Raw genomic sequence first — 18,364 nt, 5'->3', positions numbered from 1 at the left:
ATTTCCTACCTGCTGCTCCTTCTGTGGTCACTCTGAAGCAATTATTTCAGATAATGTGGAAACAGGCCATTGATGGGAGTCCATCAAGAAATCATTATCTCACCAGAAGCAATGCACTCCTTGTTAACAGAATTGGAAGGTGTGCATGCAAAAACATTTTTCTTAGTATTTTTAGCTTCTTTTTTGATGGGGGTGGGGAGAGCAGAAGGGGCTGGAGGCTGTCACCACATTGTCTACGGCATGGTGGCTTAGAGGGTGCAGTGCCACACACTCCCCTTTGTGCTGCCCATGGCCTTGGGTGGTGGCTGTGCAGCCAAGGGCCTGGAAGTGCTGCCAGGTTTGTTATCTGTCTGTCTGTCTATCTATCTATCTATCTATCTATCTATCTATCTATCTATCTATCTATCTATCTATCTATCTATCATCTGTCTATCTATCTATCTGTCTAACATCTCTTATCTCCTATCTCATCTATTTATCAGTCATGCCCCACTGCCTTGCACATGACAGAAATTTGTTGTTCCTGCAACATCCTGGGGAAAAAATACTGGTCTGGCTCTGAGGAGCAGCTCTAGGGAATCTGTCCAATCTGAATTGCTAAGAAGGCAGGGAAAGGCAGGCAGGATTTGACTGAGACAACTGGATTATCATCTAAATGACAAGCTAATGAAGGAATTAGTGCTTTAATATTTTATTTTATTTTATTTAATGGTTTATTGCAGATATCTCATAATTTAATATCAGTGAACTATCAGGCAGAAATAGCTGGGCATGTGTAGGGGGTGCAAGGGATAGAATGTGGGCACCTGCTCCCTAGCCAGATTCCCACCCCAATTCTGGATACCATTTTTAAACATTAGTTATTTTACAAGCAAGTGATCAACCTAAACATTCCAGATATGTTTTCCTTCTATAAATCTGTAACTCTTAATGACTTTTCCCCTCCAGCCCATTGATATTTTTAGGTCACAGTGTCTCCCCAGTTCTGTGGTGGCTGATGGTGTGGATCCCATTCCATGTGTGGAGCTGGCCACTACAACTTGTGGTTATGTGCTGAGGTGACAGTCCATGAAAAGAAGTGATAATTATTGTTTCCTCATCTCTTCAGGAGACAAAGAACAAATAAAGCTGGAAATTTTTGGTTCAAAACAAAAGTAGACTCTGAAAAAGAGCTTTACATAAAATATTTCTGGAGCTTCAAGCTCCTTCTCCAAACATCCCTCCCTCCTGCCTGGCCCCTGCTGGCCTGTGGGGGTGGATCTGGTGCCCTCCTGCTGCCACAGGAGAGCAGGCAGGGAATAATTCCTGACTCTTTTCCCCCACCTCAGCACAGGGGTGGCTGCACTGGTTTGTCTCCTGAAGGGATCCTCAGTAACTCACACTAAACCCTGACCACAATAAAGGCTGTCAGGCCTCCCTTTGCCACAGAGGGGTTCAGTCAGGACAAAGTGGCACTGCCAGAAACATTCCTCATGGTGAGGCAAGGCCATGCAGCAACTCAGCCTTCTTTTTTTTTTTTTTTTTTTTTTTTTTTTTTTTTTTATGTTCCCACTTCCCTTTTAGTATTGTCTTCAATTTGATAAAATAAATGTGTACCGCCTTGCCATTTCATTTTTCTCCAAGAAAACTTTTTTCTGTGGCTCTGAGTTATGTGTGCTTTTAAAAACCTACTTGTTTAAAGGCCATGCTTTCTGCTGAAGAAATCCTATGGAATCTAAGCAATGAGCTTGTGCAGATTGAGGCACAGTATTTCCCAAAGAAATGGGCTACAGTTCCAAATTAAGCAGATTTTGGTGCCTTTTTTTTTTTTTTTTTAATTTTAGAGTGCCAGCCCCTTCTGTCTGCAGAGGCAGGTGAGGAACCTGACAGTGACACCAGTGAAACGCTCAGCACAAGACCTACAGCAGTTCCAAACAGGGAACACAGTCCAGGTCAGCAACAAACATTTCCCAAAGCTCTTACCAGATGGAGGCACTGGGACTGGCACCTCAAGCACAGGCATCCCAGAAATTAACAACTGAATGGTCTTTTCTAGTGTGCAGTCCCTGGGTCACACATGGGAGCTTCCCCCTTTTTGGGGCACAGGTTGGTTTTATGTCACTCCCTTGAAGGGCAGAATTCAGCTGCTGGCAGTGCCAGGAGAGCAGCAGAACTCCTGAGGACACTGTCACCCCAAACACTGCCTGGGGCCCTGTGCAGCTCAGGCACCATCTGGCACAGTCACCCAGGGCTGTCCCTGTGTCCCCAGTGTCCTCAGCAGCTGCTCCCTCCCAGCTGGCTGCCCCTGGCCAGGATGGAGCACGGCAACACTGCAGCCTGGGGTGAGGGCAGGAACGGCCATCACAGCTTCAAGTCCTCACTCAGGACCAGAAGAAGAAGAAATCCTCTTTATTCTGAGAGCAGTCCAGAACCAGGGTAGCTGTGGGGGAAGCTGCACCCCTCTGAGTCAGTGCCCAGCTCAATGCCAGGGATGTGTCTGGGCACAAAACCTGCCCTCAGTGGGCTGGGTCTCACCATGGGACACCAGCAGTGCTCACAGCTCAGCACAGGGCCTTGTTTAGTCAGCAGAATTAAGCAAGTGCTGAATTAGGGCTTTGCTGTCAGGACTTCACCTGCCAGAGTCGTTTTATCGCAGGCAGAACATCCCTCATACCACAGTTCTCTCCTAAAGGGAAAATACAATATTATCCCAATTAAAGAAAAGCTTTTTTCTGCAGCTCTATCACTCCAAATGGAGCAGGATGACAGGCAGATCAATGTAGGTCCTGTAAGCCAGAACAGGTATTGAGAATTTGTTCAGAGATAGGAAAAACCTTTTCCTCCCACCAGTGCCATTTATAATTCATGGCTGGGAAAAAGCAGGAGGGGGGTGTTTGTGTGTGTGTGCAGTAAACTATTGCAGATTACCACCCCTGGGCTCTTCTCTTTTGTTTTTCTTGGATGAACAATATTGGGTACCTGATCCCAACAGAATCCATTCAGAATTGCTGGAGTGCTGCATAAAATGGTGCTGTGTTGATAAATGCCTTTTTTTCCCCTTGTTGGCAAATCAGTGTGGTACAAAGATGGGAGCAGGAAAGGATAAACACATGTACAGCGATTCTAGCAAGCAGGTGCAGGATAATTCCCAACACAGCCTGTAAAGGCTGCTGCCATTTGAAGGTGTCAGCACAGTAATGGGAGATGGATGGCAGCAATACTTGCTGGGGCTCCTGCCAAAACCACACATTGCCTGAATCCACACTATTGGTGCTGCTCTCTCCTCACCTGAGCTGCATTAGAGAGGAATGTGGGAGGGAGTCACACAGGATGTTAATTGGGAACTGAACAAAGGCCGTGCATTGTAGCACAGAAATTGTGTCTCTGCATGGCAATCACATCCTTCTTACTCCATGTGTGCCCTGCATGGTGGTGATGGAGCTCACCCTGCAGCGCTGGGAAAGGCCCTTTAGCTGCCCCCAGGTGCCACCATCAGGATGGCAGCACATGGACAAGGGACAGAAGGAGGGACGTACAGATGGACACACAGAAGCCCCCAAATGGAGCGTGAATGGGGATCTGCTGCTGCTGGCCAGGAAAGGGTCAGATTTATCCACTATAAATATGTGCATTTGATATATAATGGGGATATAGAGGTGGGAAGGGAAGGGAAGGGAAGGGAAGGGAAGGGAAGGGAAGGGAAGGGAAGGGAAGGGAAGGGAAGGGAAGGGAAGGGAAGGGAAGGGAAGGGAAGGGAAAGGCAAACCAAAGAATGAACAGAAGAAAGAAAGAATGAGTGGAAAGAGGGACAGAAGGGACACTAAAGGGCAAAGAGGGGAAAGGAGAGATGGATGGAAATAAGACTGGTGGAACAGAGGGATGGAAGCATGGGCAAAAGGAGAAAGGAAGGAGTGGAGTGCAGAATGAACAACAGAAGGATGGAAAATAGGATGGAAGGGTAGAAGAAAGAACATGAATAGATAAAAACAGAGAGAAGACAAAATAGATGGAAAGAGATGGAGGAACAGAAGGAGGAAGGACAAATGCAGTGGCAGAAGGAAGGACAGAGAGATGGAAGGGAAGGAAGACTAAAAACTGGTGTAAAGACATCAGGAAGATGGGAGAAGAACAGAAAGCAGGATGGAAGGGCAGAAGCAGAAAGAAGGAACACTGGGAACAGCAAAGTGAAAGAAGGGGAGAGGATCACCTTTGTCCTTGTAGGCCCTGCCCCACTCTTGCTGTGATGCCAGCAGGGTGAGCTCTGTGCCTGATGTGCTGCTCTGCAATGACCTGGGAGGGAGACAGTGCTACAGGAGGCAGCATAAAATCATTTGACTTGGTTTGCAAATGTTCTCACAAGTTAACAAAGCCCCAGAGGTAATGGGAAGCATTTCAGCACTGCCTCTGTCATGAGAGAGGCGTTTCCTCTGGCCCAGAGCCACACAGAATGGTTTCAGGAGAGGAAAAGCCTCTGCTGTCTTTGCCCCAAGCACTGCTCTCCCCCAGCAATCCCAGAACCTTGGCACTCCACAACATGACACCACCACCCTGGCAGAAGAGCAATGAGGGCAAAATCTGCAGAGGAAAATTTGTATCCTGGATTCAAAAGCTTGCAGTGCTTTCTAAATGTGCACTGCAATTCATCCCATGGATGGTCTGGTGACAGCAATGAGCCCTCTTTGCTCCAGCTCTGAGCCTGGCTCTGGAGAGCTGGGTTAGTTCACAGCTCTGCCACAGGTGAAATATTGGCCATGACGTGTGCCCTCTGTTCCCTTCTCTAACGAGAGATTATTACTTCAGTGCCTCACACTGGTGAGAAAAGACAGAATTCATTAACCTCTCCGTGTTCTCAGACACTCTGCTTACAAAGGTCACATATCAATTACAGTAAAGAAGTGGCTATTTTAGGGGATTAGGCTGAGTTAACACACCAGGAAGTGTTCATATTAAGATGAGCAGCTGGCATTAGATCTGGTACCAGCACCTTGGAGAAACTAAAGAAACACCTCACAAACTCCTTCATTTTACCATCTGGTGTTGGTTATATCAAGGATGCACTGGAGTTGTAAATCCTGATCACAGTTCTCTAGAATCACAATAAATTGTCCTTTTCAGCACACCCAGCTCCTGTAGAGATTTTGCTGCTGTCAACAACCAGCACAGGAAAGTGATTTTGAGCCCATGTGCCAAATTTGCCCTTCTGGCCTGAGCTGGCATTGGGTTCCAGAGGGTGTTTAGCTGCTGGGAATTACACTGGGAATTACACTGGGACACTCATCCAAAAAACCCCTGCAGCATCAGTGCTGTGGCAGTTTCCTGTGGTCAAATCAAAATGTGTGCCCAAACATGAAACAGAATTAGCTCCACTTTTGTTGCAGGTACCACAGATAGGAAAGGCAACGGAAGAGAGAGTATTAAAGAATATATTTAAACTTGTTATCCCAATAATGATATTTTGTACAAGAAATCTAAAATTATTTGCAGTGGGCAATAGTATTTATATATTTATGTACACACACACACATATATATATATATATATATATATATATATATATATATATATATATATATATATAATTGTGTTTATGTGGAGATGTATAAAGCAAATTATTCCATTTTTCCTCTTTGGGTTTAGGAAACATCCATTGTTCCTTTCCTGCTTTCCTATAATCCTTACCCCCCTCCTTGGGAACTCCCTTTGACCTGCATTATTGTTTAGCTACATTTGAGGGTTTTTTCCAGTAGCTGGTTTTCCAATTAAAGCCAATTAAATCTGTAACCCAATTTCATTGTCATTCCTTGTGATTTTTAGGGTCTTGCAATTTTACTTTCTCTCTGAAAGGACCTCTCATGGGATTGCAGAGCAATTCCTTTTTTATTAAAAAGAAAATCTTTGAAGATATCATGCAAAGATTGAAATGATGGATGGGAAAAGCTAAACAACCCAACACTTCCTCTTTTTTTATAAGGCTGGTGAGCTCTTTGATGCTTCAGTTGTGATGACTTAGTGCATGAAGCAGAGGGACTGAATACATCACCAGAGCATGGTTGTAGGGACTGCTGTATCTGAAACACCAAAGCAAAATACTTTTCCACTGCTTTTTAAACTGTTTTTGGTCTATTTTGGTCTATCTCTAACCAAAGGCTCTTCTGCTGTAACTATTTATGTAACACAATTTAATGACCATTCAGTTTCTCAGTAAAAAATAAAGGGGACTTCAACAAACTTATCCACAGCTCTTCCCAGTGCCATACCCAACTCTGCCAGGGAAAGGAACCACCAACAATTCAATGGGAAGTGAAACAATGACACAGAGCTCAATGGGAAGGACAAAAGCAGATGTAAAACAGGTTTGAACCAGAGTTTTCCACTGCTGTCCCTCAAAAGCATTCCCACATCCAGTAAGTACCTGCTGCCCATTGCTTCCCAGTGGAATTCTCAGGGATACTCAAGCTGCACAGTAGAAGTTGCCAAGGAAACTGGATTCACTTATGATTTCACATGTTGATTATTTCAATCTTTTTTTTCTCCACCCACATACACCTTAAAATTAGTATTGTCCTTCATGGTCTAATTACCACACTGGCACTGCCATTCAGGACAGGAAATTGCATTTGCCACCTGAATCCAAGCTTCAGCCACTCTCGTTCTTAAAGCAAGACATGAAAAACACCTTCAAAATTGTTTTTTCAGTAGATTACTTCAGATTGGCTTTTTCCACACTGATAACCAAAATATCCAATGGCACATCCAGCTGAAGAGCACAACGGCAACATTCCCTCACTGTGCTGCTGCTGCTGTAAAACTGAAAGTAGACCAGGAGAAAAAAAAAAATTCCCTTTGTTGTTGTTTTTTTTTTTTTTTTTTTTGATTTCTGAGTGTCACCATATTGGGCACTGGCCACATAATCCCAATGCCTTCAGAGTCAGAGGGAGTTAATATTGAGCTCAGTAAAGCTGGAATCCCCAGTGCATTTCTTGGAGGTCACCAGCTCCCAGTTTAAAGTAAGCTGGAGCTGGATGAACCACTGAGATGCCTGCAGTCTACAAGAGCTGGAACAACAGCTCATGGACTGGCCAGACCTTCAGACTACACAAATTACAACTACAGTTTGTATATGGACAGATATGGACTCCTAGGGCTTGCAGAGGATTTTTAAGAGTTCCACACTTTGATCCCAGTCTAGAATTTTTCCCCCTACTTAGGTCATAGCTCTGTTCACAGAGACACTCCAAGCCATGACCTTCAAATGAGTGAGCACAGTGAGGGTGATCATTATCCCATCATGGCACCGGCAGAGCAGTGTTGTTATCTCTGGGGGTGTTTCCATTTGTCCCTTGCTTTTCCAAACGAGATGAGAGATGAACCACATGGCAGAATAAGAGAGGAAAATGATGAACAGAAAATTGAACACATGAGCTCCTTTACCCTCATGAGGAGACCACCTTGCATTTGGTTTTTCTGCACCTTTGGGAGTCTTACCTGGCTGAGCCCTGCAGCAGGTTCCTCCCAAGCTGTGGGATGCAGCTCGGTCAGGATGGATCGTGGTGTCTGTACGGATCATCCCATGCCTGAGGCTGCTCTTAATAAAGAGCAATTAAACAGAACCTGGCAGAACACCAAGGATGACACACTCCTCCTTCAGAGAAATGGGAGTCTGTAATCAGCTCCAAAATTCAGTGGAAGCTCAGGACAATTCCCAGGTGCTCCCACCTTTCCCTCGGAGCCCATGATAAGGAATAAGGGCAGGTGTGTGTGGGTCATTTGGCTGCTATAAGAGATCTGACAGCTGGACAGCTCCACAAGGACTGAAACAGGGAATTCTGAACAATAAGGCACAGTTGACCCAATGGATAGTTTTGTGGAATGGAGCTATTTTATCTGATTTTAAGTGGCTTAAAAATATTAGCAGGGGATAGTTACACAGTTACAGTTCCATTACCCAGCTGCAGGGCTGACATGGTTGGTTCAGATAGGCCATTTTTCTTCTACTGCTGCTTAAATCCAACTAAAACCACTGGAGTTGACTAGTTCCACTGGCATGAGCAGCTTTTTAAAGTGGTGTTTGTTAAAAAAAAAAAAAAATCCACTTACATCAAATGTTTTACTTCCATACACACTGACAACCCTCTTAACAGAGTCATTGGCATGGGAAGAAAAATAAACAGTGCCATGGTTCATGGAGTGCATCCAAACACTGGTTTCCAGAGGGCTCCTGAAAGATCTCATGTCAAGTTGCAGGGGTGAATGTGGAGAGGGGTGTGAGGGGTGTGGCAGAGCCCTAGGGACACCCCTCTGAGCAGGACAGGGACACCTGGAAGTGTGCAGTGCCTCCACAATGCAGTGACATGAGACTCCCAAGTGTTATGGCTTTGATCTGGCCCCTGTCCCCTTTACAGTGGGAAAAAGTACAAATGGAATTAAACTGGAACAACGGCACTGTGATCAATACTCTGAGGTGTTTTCAAAATTAAATCTTTATTTTGGGGACTCACCTCCTGAAGTTGCCTGGTTCTCCTCAGGGATTTGGCAAGTTTCATCATGCCAAGCAAAGAACCTGCACCAAAACTGTTATTTCATCTCCTAGGAAAATTAATCAGTGCCTTCCATCAGCTCCTACAAGCTCCATCTGTCTTGTCTCCAGCAAACATTGGAAAGCACATCTACACATTTCCTTCAAAACTCAAACCTAACGATTGATTAAGAAAAGGGAAAAAAGGGGAGTTTGCAGACAAAGAACATCTTTGTTTGTTGACAGCAATAAAATGTAACTTGTCACCAGAGCTGATATGTTGTATTAATGGCTTTTCTGTGAAAACACTGGGCTGGGTGATATAAATATTGATGTGAGCACACTGGCTTGGGAAGTCTGTGACAGATGGAAACTTTTTAAGGTGAGCATAAAATCATCTTCAGTGTTTCTTCAACTCAAAACTCAAATATCCCCTTTTAATTGGAAGCCATTATTAGGTTTATCATCAGAAACAATGTTTGCTGCTGGTGCAGGAGATAGAGGAAGGAAAAATCTCCTCACCTGCTGCTGCTGCCAGGATCCCTGAGGAACAAAACTGAGGGTAGGATCTCCAAGGAGGCTGGAGTGGGAATGTCTGTTGCGTGTTTGGGCTTTTTTATTTTTGGTACGAAAATGTCTTGGTGCTCCCAGTGACAGCCTGGTTGCCATGGTTACTTGTGAACCAGCCTCCCCCCCAACCTGAGGAGCCAGACTATGCTTTCTTCTCCACTGGATGTGTCCACGTGGACATTCCCAGAAAGAATCAGTCTCTCAGGAGCTTCCACAGCCTGGGACCAAATCAGCATCCAACACTCAGAGTGTGCTTTCAGGGAAAAGGATATATAGAAACAAAATTACTGCATCTCCCCACCCTCACCAGCCTTTCCAAGAGATTTTGAACAAATCTCTTACACACAAATATTAATTCTTTTGAGGGAGCTGAGGTTCCATAGACTCTCTTTGGTGCAAACACTGAAGCTTCCCCTCAAGAGCTCTCAAGCCCAAGTGCCCCTTCCCACGCCCAGCCAAAGGCTGCTCCCCTGCCCAGGCAGCTGGAATTGGCTGGGAAAAAAGGAGCCAGCTAAACCCAGGAGAGAGGGCACTAAAAAAGTAATGAATATCCACAAACTGCACCAGCTGCTGCCCCAAAGGGGCTCAATTAAAAGATAAATATAATTAGTTTTAGTTAGTCTATAAAGCACTAGGGGATTTTCAGCACCCCATTGTGCAAGGACTGCACAAAGCCAGAGGGAGGGATTCCTCCTCCTCCAGCCCTGTGTGGGCATGAGCCTCCTTTGGAAACTCCCACAAGCAGAAAAACTCCACCAACCTGGAAAACCTCAATGAACCTCAAACATTTTTACTGCTGTCAAAGAATAGAGGGAAGGAACAACTTTCTACTCACCTTTCATATGGGAACCAGGGCACAGGGAGCTGGTCAGGACTCACCTCTCCCTGAGAGCACCAGGTCCTGCTCAGCACAGCTGGGAATGGTCTGGATGGAGCAGGAACAGTGAGGGACAGCCCCATTGCAGCAGTGTGGGGGCAGAGGCAGCAGTCCTGCTCCAGAACACCCCAACATGATTTGCACGAGGTCTGGCATTCCTGAAAAACAAAGAAAAGAGAAGTCTTGTCAGTTAAACCAAAGAAATGAATGTAAGGCTTACATTTACAGGAAATTGTAGCAAAGCAATGAGCAGCTTTGCCCTGCCCCATCTCACTGCATGTGAAGGTCACAACCAATTTCAGACCACGATTACTGTTCTTAATAAGTTTTAACTTATAATTCAGCCAAGGTTACACAGACTGCTTAAAAAAGGTAAAAAGCACCATGAGCAAAGAGTCAGGTGCCATTTCACAGCTTACAAACAGAACACTGAAAAATCCAGGGATTTGGCCAAGTTTGTAGAGGAATTTGTAACAGAGACTGAGACTGCAGCACCCAATTGATCTGCTGATATTTGAGCTGCAGGCACAAAAGAAGTGACTTGGAAAACACAAAGAGCAGACCTGCACTGGAACAAGCCCACAGGGAACATAAATGGCAAAATGGCTTTTAAATGTATTTACAGCCCAGAAAGAAGAGCAACACATTTCAGGTGTTGATGGGCATGATTTATAGAGAAGCATTTCTGCTCCAGAATTTCTGGACAATCTGTACTGTGGAGTGCAGGTGGCAGAAATAGGAGGTCAGGCTGACCAGGGCTGGTGTGCAGGGATTCAGAACCCAAACAAAAGGGAAAATGCAGAACCCGAGCCAGAAGTACTTGGAAGATTTGTGTATAAAAGATTTTCTGCATTAGGACAGAGGAATGTGAGGAGGTTAAATACTGGCTGCTCCTTGTCTTGCTTTAGCTTCAGCAATGACATAAATCACACCTCACACCAGTCTAATGCTATACATGATACAGGATTTACATGGCATGGGGAAGACACAGACAAACACTCTGACATCACAGAGGAATTCAGAGACTGGGGGAACCATTGAGACCATTCTGAGTTAGCAACAAAACCCACTGCAAACTGGTGTCAAGGAGCTTTTAAAGTGTTGGTGTCACAATTTCACTGAACTCTAGAATAGCATCTCCCTCTGAGGAAAATGTATTTTGAGTACTGGGAGACAAAAATCCACCCCCAACATAGAAAGGGAAAATCCAGTTATTTCATCTTCTCTATATTACAAAATGTTTGTTGGCTGAACTGGGTGAATTTGTCTAAGAATCTGCTATTACACATCACTAAAAACCTCAGCATTTACAGAACAGCTGCTGTAAAGAACAAGGCACTCCAGGTCCAGAAAAACATCTGTTTTCTGAAGTTCATCTTCAAGCAACACTCCTGAAATACAAATTCACCTCTTAACATCCCAACAACCCTGAGAAGTGGCCCTGAGGTGAATAAATTCCACAGCCTCGGACATTCCTTGTGCAGCTCCATGAACTCACCAATCCTTTTAGCCAGCAGCACTAAGGAGCAGAAGCAAATCTTTATTTTATGGCTCTCCTCAGCTTTGCAGGTTGCAAGAGCACCCAGGAGCTCGAGTGACCTTTACAAGACAATCCCAGGACTTGGTCTGTCAGACACAGAGCTCAGTCAGATTCAAGGGGGAAGGACCCACTGCACTGAGAGGACAAATCAAACTGCAGCTTCAGAATCAGAACCACCAACTGACCTCACCAAAGTATTTACAGCCCAAATCTTTGCTTTCCCAAGGCTTAACAGTCTGGGGGTTGGACAATTCCTGGAAATGTTCTTTAGGAGACAGGAGGCTCAGTCCAGCAAGGCCCTCTGCCTTGCCCTGCCTGAAACTCCCCCACAATTCTTTCAGCCATAATTTCCTTGGCTCTTCCTGCCCTTTTCCACCCATTTCCCAGCACTTTTCTGTGCACACAAGTTCAAACCAAAGGGGATAAAGAGGAAGCCAAATCCCGCTGTCCTGTGGTCTCAGTGGTGGCTCCAACCATTGCTCACTGGAGAAAGCTGAGCCCCCCCCAACCTCCTCCCATCCTACAGCTAAGAAATGATCCCTGAAACAATCCCACAGGTGTTTAAAATGGAGACAGTCCTGTGATCCTGAGGAAGCAGCAGAACCTGCAGACCCTGAGTGGAGGAGAGCTCAGATCATTCCTGGTTGAGCCTCCTCAGCTCCAGGCTCAGCCCCTCCTGCCCAGCTCTGATTGATGGGCTGAGTAAATCCAAGCAAAACACAGCAGTAAAAGAAATTTGTGAGCTAATTTACTGCTGCCATTTAGGTTAAGGTTTTTAATAGTGATTTGCCTTTATATTTTAGATAAAGATTTGTGAGGAACCAATTACCCAAGGCAGCACAAGTAGCTGTGACAGCTGAATTCAATGCATGAGCTACCCTTAGAAAGCACTGCCTGATTTTCTGATAGAAAGTGCTACAGTCAAATAGAGAGGCCAGAGCCTGTAGCTTAAAATGGGGGAAAATGAAGATAATTCACATGGAACGTGGCTTTTGAGGATAAAAGCTTCCCAACACAAGAAAGGGAGATCATTACTGTATATTTGTATAAAGTCAGGGCCAGTTATTTTTGTGGGCTCCACTGAAGCTGTGCCAATTTATACCACCTCTAAAGAGTTCATTAAACATCTGTCTCACCAGCACATTGCTCCAGGATTTGAACATTTGTTAATCTGAAAGATTCATTTTTCTCCTAATCCAGTTTGGTACCTTTCTTAAGACTGGGTGTGAAATGTCGCTGGTTCCTGCACTTTTTCCCTGCATTTAACACCCACTGTATTCCCTGCAGAGTCTGGGAAATTACAAGTGTCTGTTCAGCTGGGATGGGGAAGGACCTGAGACCCAAACTGGAGTTTTTTAACTCAGCCTTGCTTTGGGTTCAGGGCTCTGCTGCCCTCAGAGCAAAGGGCTTTTTATTGCTGCAACGTTGGGTTGTTTGTGCTAAACTCAGTCAAGTCAGATGAATAATTTGCACTGAGTTTTGATTGATTTTGTGTCTTTTTCAGTTTGCCAGGGAGAAAGGAACCAATTGCAATTCCTCATTAAAAATCACTTCTGCTTAATTCCTGCAACTCCAGTTGTGGACACTGAACCTCAACCCTAAGCCCTGGTAAGCACAACTCTGCATTTTCCTTGTGCTGATGCTTCAGCAGTTATGAACTAGGAAGAAATTGTCTAAATAATCTGTGACACTCAAACATCTGTTGCTTTCAGGCCACCGGTGAAAAAGGGCTTAGCAACCTAAGAACCTTCCCAAAGTAACTGGAAAAGGGACAAGCTCTAAAAGGGAGATGATTTTGTCCTTTTTAGTCACCAGCTTTCTCCAGCCCCTCACTGAGCAGTGCCCAGCGTTCTCCTGGTGCTGCCACAGTGGATCCTGTCAGCCTGCAGGAAATGAAGGCTGTAAAATGATTTCCACTGAAAGCAACAGGCCTTTTCCATACTGGCATATGTTGGCATTCAGCATCCAGGATTTGTGGCTGCCGGCACAGAAACTCCCAGAAGTGACACTGAAATCAGCCCCAGTTATTTTGCATTATTTTGCATGTTCTTGTGTAACAATAGCTGTGCTGAGCTGGCAGTGAGGGATTCTCAGGAACAGTCTGGCACCTCCCTCCACACCTCCAGCTCCCAGATCCGCAGCACAGGCACTGCACTGGAGGAGTTTTAGAATCACAGTCAGATCAGCTTGTTACAGATCCACACCCACAGGCTGGGCTCTCATCCACACTCCAAAGGAATTTTACTACCTTTGATTTTGCATAGGGGCCAAATCCAGAAATAACAGCATGCCAGAGTTGGGGAGATTAGGGACAGGGTAAGGCGCTGCAAACATTAAGCCTCCATTTACAAAGCACAAGTAACAGCAAACTACCACATTAATCCTCTCAGGCTTAAAGTCTCCTGCTCCTTCCAAGAGATTAAAAGCATATGCCAGATCACAGTAATCAGAGGGTGAGCATTCCTTGTCCTACTTTCCTCTGCACGTCCATCCCATACCAGGCAGATGAGATGTCTGGCACACTCCTGTCCCCCCCTGATCTCAGTGAGTGCTGCAGGAGCCCTGCACCTCTGCACAGCTGGAAATTGGCATTTACATTTTGTGGCCTTGGGAGGAAACCTCCTCCCACACACAATCAGAATTCAGGGCTCAAGAGGAGGCATTTTTGTCTCTGTTAGTGAAAAGTTTCTGATCCCCTGCAATAGAAATTAATTCATTAAAGGCCAAGTGGATCCCTCTGTAGGTGCCAGCTACTTCCAAGGATTATAATAAATTATACCCAACACTGCCCAGTCTCAGAGTCAAGAATTTGTGCTGCTCTAAGGTAAAAAGCTGCTGAATCCCACTTGGGGAAAGTTCTGCTGTGCTGAAGTAAAGAGAGGAAAAAAAAAAAAACCCCGCTTTTCAAACAGCAAAGATTTTGATAAACAACCACCAGAAAGCTTTTACTCTTTCATAAGTATTATGTCTGTGATTTTTGCTTGGCTCTTCTCTCATTATCTCCAATGTATTTTTTAGACAAAGGCTGTTCATTTAGAAAAGTGAAATGCAATATTGAATAGTTAAAAAATTCTCATGGTGCCATCCCCATTAGCTCAGGATCTGAGCAGGGAGCATTTGCCATAAATAATGCACAACTTAATCCCTCTGCCCTTTTTTTCAAGAAAATCCCAACATGCTACAAAGTAACAAGAAGGAAGAGAAACCCATTTCTGTAAATACATCCAACTCCTATAAACTTCCTAATCAATAACTTTTGTGATACACTGAGCTGAACAAATGATGGTTAGTGAATAATTTAATGACTTTTGGCAGCTTCTACTCCAGAACTGACTGTGAAAAGTTTAGATTTTTCTCCAGCACATTTTCTTCTTCAGATTTTCTCCTAAATAATTTGTATGAACAGTTATTGCTCTTCTGAGCATTTGTGAGCACTTCCCTGTGCCTGTGATTGAATTTTGAGCTCTTTCAGACAGTTTTAATTGGGTGCATCAATCAAGCAGCATAATTTCCTTTTCTTGACATAACCTTACCAGTCTCTTTTTCTCCACGTTGTAATCCATTGCCTAATCCAAGTGATGGTCCCTAATCTCTATGGTTTGGGAGAGCATTTAGGGATGTGCCACTTTCTAAACTGGTTAATTGCTTTCCAGAATAGAGGTAGGGATAATACCAGCTTTAATGAGTCTCTGAATAAGCATTTTTAGGTCATTAAGAAGTGTAAATTTAGGAAGTTTCTGTCCTCACCTGTCCAGTTTCTCCACTCCAGCTGAAAGTCCCGGGGCTGGTGCAGGCTGGCACTGGGGACTGAATGTGAACTTTGGGAGAGAAATTCAGAATGTGAACTTTGGGAGTGAAATTCAGAATGTGAACTTTGGGAGCCTGAGAGACCACAGGCAACCCAGCTTTTAGCTGTGCAAGTAATGCAAGATGGGAAAACATTCTCTCTCCTGAGAATGGAAATTCAGTTGGTAAAGACAGTCAAGGAAGACTCTTGAAGAAAAAGAAAGAACAAATCTAACATCACGTATGAACCTGAAATTCTGTCAAGGTGAATCTTCAGAAAATCTGGCATTGAACATCTGAAGGTGAGAATGAATTTGTACTAATGTTTTTTTAGAGGAGGATGAATATTTGACTATATTGCCAACATGTACTCTAAAAAATATGCAGAGTGATGCATTTGAGCTATGGTTATTTCTAAAACTGTATTTTTTGTAGAACCTCTTCTCTTCCTTCCCCCAGAGTTGCCACCAATTAATTACAACTATTTGGAGTTGTAATTACATACACAACAATGGTGGTAGCTGGAAAGGGAAAGGATATAAAGTTTTTATCTGACTTCAGAAATTTTGTGCTCCTAAACTCATAAGTCAACATTGAACACATGAACTTGGGACCTGAGCTAAACACTAACAGGATACTGAGTTTTCTCATTTTATGTAGGAATTCTGTCAGCTATGATGGAAAACTCTTCAAAGTGTTGTTTAAGTGAGGTGGGCAGAGAGAAATGAGACCCTTCCTGCTCCCACCTCCACCCCTCCAGTGGCTCCTCCCTGCCACGTGCTCATTACTGCTCCCAGTGCTGGGTAAAATTGGAGAGCAGCTGGAATTTTCTTCAGTAAACTTGTATAGGTGAAGGAGCAAAACATTGACAGGCTGATTTTATAATTACTCACTTTTTTCATGCCATAGGGCTGTCATTTCAATTTTCCTTCAGGATTATGTTATGCCATTTATGGCTTTTCTTCAGTGATTTGTTGACTCAAGTTGCCTTTGGACCCTGTTCACTATTTCTGGCTGAAACTTTCAGATTTAATGTTTTCAAAGTTAATATTTTTGACTGAAAAATGCCCCTGTCTTTAAATATAAACTTTCCCCAGATTTACACATTTTTTGGATGAACTCCTGCAGGAGTCAAACCTTACACTCAAGTGTTTTGTTTAGGAAAAAAAAAATCCTATTTCTGTCCTAAGGAATGAAAACTGAATGGTTCAATTACTCATTTCAAAGCAGCTCTTCTTTCTAAAGCTTGCAAACTACATTTCAGGGAGGAGAGGAAAAGAATGGAATATATTTATTGAATTAAGGCAACTGGAAGAAATTAGAAGCACAGGGAGGGGTTTTGTTTGTTTGTTTTGTGCCCATTTCAGAGCAGACACCATTTTTTCAACAAGCTTTGCTGTTCTCACACCAGATGGCTTTATTTTTCCAATACTTTATTTTCCTCACATATATTTTCACTGCAAGTATCTTGCACATGGAAAGAGGATGAGAATGCTTTTTATTAATCTGCCAGATATTTAACTATGCACTAACTCATCCTGGCATCTGAGCCAAACATGGGGCACAGATGATTCAATGTGTATATTCCCAGCACACCATGGAATAGCAGGAAGGCTGGATTATCCCTATTCAGTAATTATCAGAGCTACAAAAAGAGCTGTTTGCCAAAGCATTGCTTTCAAGGGTTCAATTAATAAATTAAAAATGGGTATCAGCATTTTGATGCATTCCTGGAGCAATTCCCCATTTAACAGGCAGTTGGTTTTCATCCCTGCAGGAATTTGGTGAACTTGGGGGTTGGACAGAGCAGTGGGGCTGAATTCAGCACTGCAGAGCAACTGCTCAACTTCTGCAAGGGAGACAGAAATGTGCAATTAAAAACCACCACATCCACCATCCATGTTTATCTGGTGTTGTTTTCAGACCTGCCCTCGTTCCCAGCCTTGAAGTGGAAAAACCATTTGGAAAGAGCTGCAGCAAAGCAAATGCCTGTAGGGCCTTGCAGGTATTCTTAGTATTTATAATAAATACAGGTATGAGAAACCACCACAGGTACATACATCTCTCCATTTATAGTTCCTCTGAAATCGATTAAATCCCACTTTGGCTGAAAGGAGAGAGCAATGCAGTGAAACTCATGGTACTCACCTAGGAAAAATATCCCAGAAGGTAGCCTATCATTTTTAAAATGACTTTGCAGCCTTTATTTTGGTCAGTAAATGCCTAATTACCACTTGGACTAGTTTCCTCCCTGGAGCCAGTGCTCATTAAAAAGTCCCCTGAATTCAGTAGATCACTGAAGGCAATCTGAAGCTGGGATGCCTCAGTACCAAACGCCCCAGCTCAGCTCTTCTCTTTTTTTAATATCCTGAAAGGGCTCAAATGGTTTCCCCAGAATCCAGAATGGGCTTTTCTTCACCACCAGAGTCCCAAGTACATTTTGCAGCACAAACTGGTTGAGTGGAGTTTCTGTCCCTGCTTTTCTGCAGGAGAAATGTTCCCTTCTGTGTCTCGTGCTGTTCCCTCCTTGCCTCGCTGCTGCCCCTCTGAGCTGAGATCCCTGGGTGTGCCCACTCCCCCCTCAGGACACAGCATCATTTATTTGTCACATTTCTAAAGGCTGTTATCTTTTAGAAATCCTTTCCTTAAACCACTGGGGTGAGGAACCAAGGGAATATCTTTGCTTTTTTTCCAACCTCTGTTAACTGCATCTGGCCAACTGTTTTAGGAGTCATTTAATATTATCCTCTTGATTAAGGAAAAATATTACCTACTCTCCACTTAAAACTCTTTTTCCATCCTCCTTGCAGATACATTTCAGGATACATTGTTACAGGAGAAATAACCATTAGCACAGTGTATTGGAGGTCTCAATTATGTTCACAGCCACAGAAGAGGCTTACAAAAAACCTTTGAGGGTTTTCCACCAAGATGTTTGGAAAGGAAGTTACAGTTCTGTTAATTTCCCATTTTGATTTCCTCCAAATATTTCTGTCTGAGAACAAAACCAAACAAACAACTAAACCCATGCTGGTGGGTTCAGCAGAATCAGTTCATCTTAATTTTCCAGACGCCTTTAACACAGATTTGGTGAGCC

Source organism: Melospiza georgiana, chromosome 3 (assembly GCF_028018845.1).
Source record: "Melospiza georgiana isolate bMelGeo1 chromosome 3, bMelGeo1.pri, whole genome shotgun sequence".
Classification (NCBI taxonomy): Eukaryota; Metazoa; Chordata; class Aves; order Passeriformes; family Passerellidae; genus Melospiza; species Melospiza georgiana.
Note: the sequence above shows the minus strand (reverse complement) of the source record.